Here is a 5,907-nt window from a genome sequence, read left to right on the forward strand (position 1 = left end):
ACTGGACACGACGTGGTGCTCTCTGGTTGGCTCGGTGCACCACGTGTGCGATGGACATGCTGACGCGGGTGTGGTGCACCGAGTCCACGGTCCACGGTGGACCGGTTACATAACCCTGAAGGGGTATCTAATCAGAGCTGTTTACTTGCGATCTAATGGTGCAGAAGAAAGGGAGGGCTCCCCTCACCGGTGTGTAGTCCGGGGAAGATGTTCGTGGCGCCCGAGAGGGCTCCAAAGGGTCTGGTCGACGGCGACGGCGAGCTAGAGAGAGAAACCACTGTCGGTGAGCTCAGGAATGCCAAACCCATGACCAAATCGTGAAGTAGAAGGTACCTACTGATGCGGCGAGGCATGACGGAGCTCCTAGGTATGACCTCATCGACGAGTGAGCACCGGAGCAGCGAATTAGGGGGCGGTGATGCGAGCTTGGGTGTGAATGGGGAAAAGGGGAGGGGAAAGGGCTCGGCGGTGTGTTTTATAGGTGAGCGATCACGGTAGAAAAGGGAAGCAGGCACGGTGGAGCTGTGAAATCAACAGATTTCGAATGCCTTCCTTGGTTGGCTTGGGGCGTGGTGGGCGGCCATGGATGGCAAGTGCCATCACCGGACGGCAAAGAAGGAAAGAGAAGGAAGTGACTGACGTGCGGGTCCCGTGACGCAGTGAGAGAAGAGGGAAATCAGTGGTGCGTGGGTGTGGGCGCGGAGTAGGCCTCTGCTGGGCCGAGCATGCGTCGAGCCAGGCCAGGGTGCGCGCATGAGTGCGGTGAAGCGAAGGCGCTAGAGCGGGCCGCTGAGCAGGCCACGCTGCTGGGCCACGTGCGTGAATCAGGAGGAGGGAAAGAAGGCGTGGGGCTAGGCCGCCAACGGGGGTGGCCAGAATGGAGTGCTAGAAAGGAAAAGAAAATATCAACCTTTTTCATTTTCTGGTTTTTGCAAACTTGCTCCAAATTCAAACCAGATTTGAATTCAAAGCCACTCAACTCTAACCCTACACTCAGACAAAAACCAAAATGCCTCGGCATGAATGCAGCAATCATGTTACTAAATCTCATGGTAATTTTTAATTAGCCAAAAATTATTATTTAACCTAGTTTAAAATGCATAAAAATTAATTAAATACTCAAATTTATTAACTAAATTATAATAAATTTTTAGGGTGTTACAACGGTGGCATTGGCATCCGTGTCCGTCGTGTGTCACGGCAGAGGCGGCAGATCTGATCCGCATGTCTTCTTTCTCTTTTTTTCCTGCCTTCACTGTTTTAGTCCTTACTTGAACATGGGGTATACAAGAAACATTGTAGCATTGCAGATCTAGTTAGGCCAATGCTGATGAAAAGAACTAGGAGGTGGCACCGGTTGATTTTCTTCTAGTGTCTTGGTTTTCTGCATATGTTCAGTGTTCTTACTATAAATGCCTATGTGCAACTAGGCATGTTAATTATCAAGTGCTTGCTTGATTATACCTATCTGTCTAGGCAAACATACATGCCCTTCGCTTCTGCCTTAAACTATTTTTTCTGTCCAGTGCTTGCTTGATTCTACATTTCTGTTTCGTATGCTCCAGTGCCACCGATGAGTCCTTATGGTATTTTGAACTTGTAACATATCTGAGGCCACATTTATATGCCAATGGTGTCTACATGGCTATTGGATATATTAGGATGCAACTCATATGTTTGTTTTCTGTGTCTTCTCCTTGTTGACAACCAAGTTATCCATTTGGTTCCAAACAAGAGGAAGGCATCGAAAGCAAATCAATGCTTTGTGTTCATCATTCACATCACTGAGGCCAATAATGTTTAAGCTACACATTTTGCTACTGATGCCAATAATGATCACTACCACTTGTTCACTGACGTTCTACTTGTGAAAACTAAGGAAGCTCAATTAACTGCTAAAATTGTAATGGTTATAGCTCCATTAACTGCTACTATAGTTTGAGTTATATATATCTATGTGGTGCTACTCTAAATTTACATGAGGTCGTACCATGAAAATTGTTAATGGTTGTTCAAGTTGCACTTTGGTATGAGTTGTGGACTTCACTGATGGATTTTTGTTGGATTATTTTTCTCTTCAGTGATCTCATTACCGAGGAAGCTCTCATCATACTACACACTGACGAAATGGAGGAGGCCTCCAACAAGAGGAACACATTGGCTAGCCTCACAGAGGATGTCATTCTCGAGATCCTCCGCCACCTCCCCGCCCACTCCTTGTTCTACTGCAAATGTGTCTATCAGTTTTGGAGAAACCTCATCTCAGACCCCAACAACCATAAGAAGCTGCACCAGACTGTGGCCGGCTTCTTCTACGACAGTGAGAACAGCAATCAAAACTTCACCAGCATCATCCATGGTGTACGACCCCTCTCCTTGGAATTTTTGCCCTTCAACATTGGCAGTGTAGCTCTCTCATATTGCTGTAATGGCCTCATCCTATGCTGTTGGTGAGGCTCGCTTGGCATTCGATCCAACAGCCTCCTCACACTTCCATGTGATTGAATATGTTGATGTCAACACTGTGTGCGTAGGTGTGGAGATCTACTCATCTCAAACTGTAGCATGGATCTATAAGGAATCTGAATGGGGTGAGCATACTGATGTGACATTTTACAGACAACCAAGTGTGTTTCTTAACGGTTGTCTACACATTATGGGGCACTCTAGGAGGTACTCTATGATATTTGCTGTGGATATGGAGGGAAACACATGGAGGAAAATTGATAGGCCAGATGATCTTCACCACTCCATGCATCAAGCTCAGGGTCACTTGTGTTTATGTATTGTTGATGGTCCCAATGATTCCAAGCTTTTAATCTAGATCCTTGAAGACTATGGTTTTGATAATTGGACATTAAAGCATACGGTCACCACGCGGATCCTGTTTGGAAGGATTAATATTAGATTTGGTTACCTAGATTTTGATGACGAGGACATAGTGATCACAGTTCACCCAGAATGGAACTTGATTTTCTTTGCTAGGGAGGATGGAACAATCATCGCATATAACATGGACCGCAAAAAAGTTCATGTCATCCCTATCTGTGTCTTTCGGTATGGTAGACATACCATTAAAAAAGAGTTCATCTGCAGACCATACTATCTTCCTTATGTTCCCTTATTCTTAGATTCATTAGCAGAGCAGCAAATAAAGCTGCATTTGATGTATCTCTCTATCATGTATTTTAAATGGACCAATGTTGTTTGCTTGTCTATGGACATGTTAATTTCCTCAATGATGGATGTTGTCATTATTTCAGCTAAACTAGTGTGCCATCTTTGTTTTGTTTGCAAATTGAATTATTTATTTGGTGCGCACATGTGTTACGGTGGTGTCACAGCTCCTGTCGCCATTTCATCCATTAATTTAGCTATAGTACAATCCTTATATTGATTTCTAATGTCATGGGTACATGGGGTATGCTGATGAGGGCACTCCAAAATACAAAAAATGACACTTCAAAAGCACTACAATGCACCCACCAAATTGTACCACTAGGCTATGGTACTATTAAGTTAGCCAAACTTAAAATCATAAATGACACAGTAACAAGCATCATAGGAAGATGAGGAAAACTACAGAGGATACTATCAGATGCATTCAAATGTATAGAGATCGGACTTTCTTATGTGTGCAATAACATTTCAACACCAATGGCTCCTCTGCTCTGCATTAGACCAAGGCGAGACTTGTGGTTAGACTTTCTTATGTGTGCAATAACATTTCAACATCAATGGCTCCTCTGCTCTGCATTACACTGAGGCAAGACTTGCTCCTCGCTGCAAGGTTCTTGCAAGTTCAACAAAAATTGACAAAGACACCAAGGCAACAAAAAAACAAACAGAAACCAAACGACCAGAGCTACACCATGCTCAACAGATTGTAAGTGCGAGACTTGCTCCTAGTGCTAAAATTGTAATGGTTGTCACATGTACCTTCTTCAGATTTGTTTCCTTTAGGGAGCCACATAGGTATTCAAATTTACTGTGCATGTAAGAAAGTCCCAGCATCATAAATCTAACTAGGCTGGACACATCTCACGTTATACATGGAAACCTGTTTCGTATGAGTACTTTCGTTGAATCCCTAAAGGAAACAAATAAAATTGAAACAAAACAACAGAAAAGCAAAAGAAAAACAATATTATAGACTTTTCAGATGAACTCCTCGCTGCATGGTTCTTTCAAGTTCAACAAATTTTATCAAAGACACGAGTTGGCTTCAACAGAGATCAAAGGCACTCATGAATGTTTAACATATTATAGATTAGATCAAAGACAACTATAAAGAAATCTACAGCGAAAAACAACCAACAGGGGCTACAATCTAGCTACACAATGACCAAAGGACCGGATCTACACCATGCTCAACAGAGTTTAACCCACCTAAGGCCTTGTTTGGATGCGTATGTTTTCTTCTCGATCCACATATGTTGAAGTGGATTGGAGTGGAATTAAACTAAATTCCATTCCATTCCAGTCCAACACTTGTGGATTGATGTGGATACACATGCATCCAAACAAGGCCTAATACAAAGTTCAACAAAAGTTAACACCAACATGCAAATCAGAGTTCACATATTTTGCAAGGGTGTCCCATAGATCAAACTTATTCATGACAACTAATACTACTGACATGTCCCATGGATCAAGGGTTGAGGTTGGCATGTAGGATCTTGTCCACGTCCACCTTCGGTAAGACGACGTTGGCTGCTGGCTCAAAACTCTCGATCAGATCGGCGATGTCATTGTCCGTCGAACACGGCGGAAACCCCTGCTCTGCCACTTTGAAGTTCATTGTAGTAGCCAATGCCGTGGCAGCCCCCTAACGAACGGCTTTGATCACCACGGCTTGAATTTGGGCCGGCAGGGCTCAGAGGTGCTCCTCTACGGCCAATAGATTATCCACTCTTCCAACAGGGAAGGCCATGTTATAGGCGGCTAGCACAGACAACTGTAGGGTGTCAATCCACGTGCTTAGTACCAAACAAGATTCTTGGAAGCTTGAAGTGCATCGCACGCGGCGTCTAGCTCACCGTGCAATGTCTCAACGTTTAGCCTGGTCGATGACAAATCCACTTGGACCTCACGGTAATCCTTCAATAATTGTTGGTACTCTACGTTGTCTAAGGATTCACGCTCTTCTAACTATTCGCTCACTTCAGAACCAAAGGGTTGTGCTGGGACATACGGGCTTAGCGATGGCAAGCGACGACGGGATGACTCTCCGACACCACTAGGGGAAAGCCCCATGACCTAGGATGGCATCGCCATGGAGGAAGCACTGCATAATGCAAGCCAACTTCAAGCCCATATAGGATAAGGGGAGAGCGATCTGATTGAGAAGGCAAATGACTTTTACCGAGCTGACCAGCGCAGCATGGCATGAAATGACAAGTGGCTGCCTCCATTGGGGGATGCCTCATGGGGCCGCTTTCCAAACATGAACGCGGACGAAGAACCGGGCACCGGGGCGAACAAGGCTCGGGACGCCATCATGCCCATGAACACCTATTGAGATACTAGGCAAATTTCAAATACTAGTTAAATTAAACAGCATGAACACAAATACTAGTGTCAGCATTGCTCGCATACTCTGGTTAAATGAAGATAAACAACATGAAGTGCGGTGATGATCCACCTCGAAAGGGGGAACTATGGGTTAGAGAGCAGGCTGACGAGAGATCTGTTTGTCGATGGAGGATTGCCAGCATTGAAGGCCTCCGAGGACTCCACATCGACAGACGACCTCATCTGCTCTGCCATAGTCCTGGCAAGAGGTGTCGGCGGCATAGTAGGGTGGAAGGAAAAAGCTTTGGGATTGAATCTGGAGCTCTAGAGAGAGAAGGCAGTAGGTATAACCTTCCCTCTCGCCCCTTGTCTCTGTTGTTATAGTTTGGGGCC

The sequence above is a fragment of the Miscanthus floridulus genome, chromosome 1 (genome assembly GCF_019320115.1).
Source record: "Miscanthus floridulus cultivar M001 chromosome 1, ASM1932011v1, whole genome shotgun sequence".
Taxonomy (NCBI): domain Eukaryota; kingdom Viridiplantae; phylum Streptophyta; class Magnoliopsida; order Poales; family Poaceae; genus Miscanthus; species Miscanthus floridulus.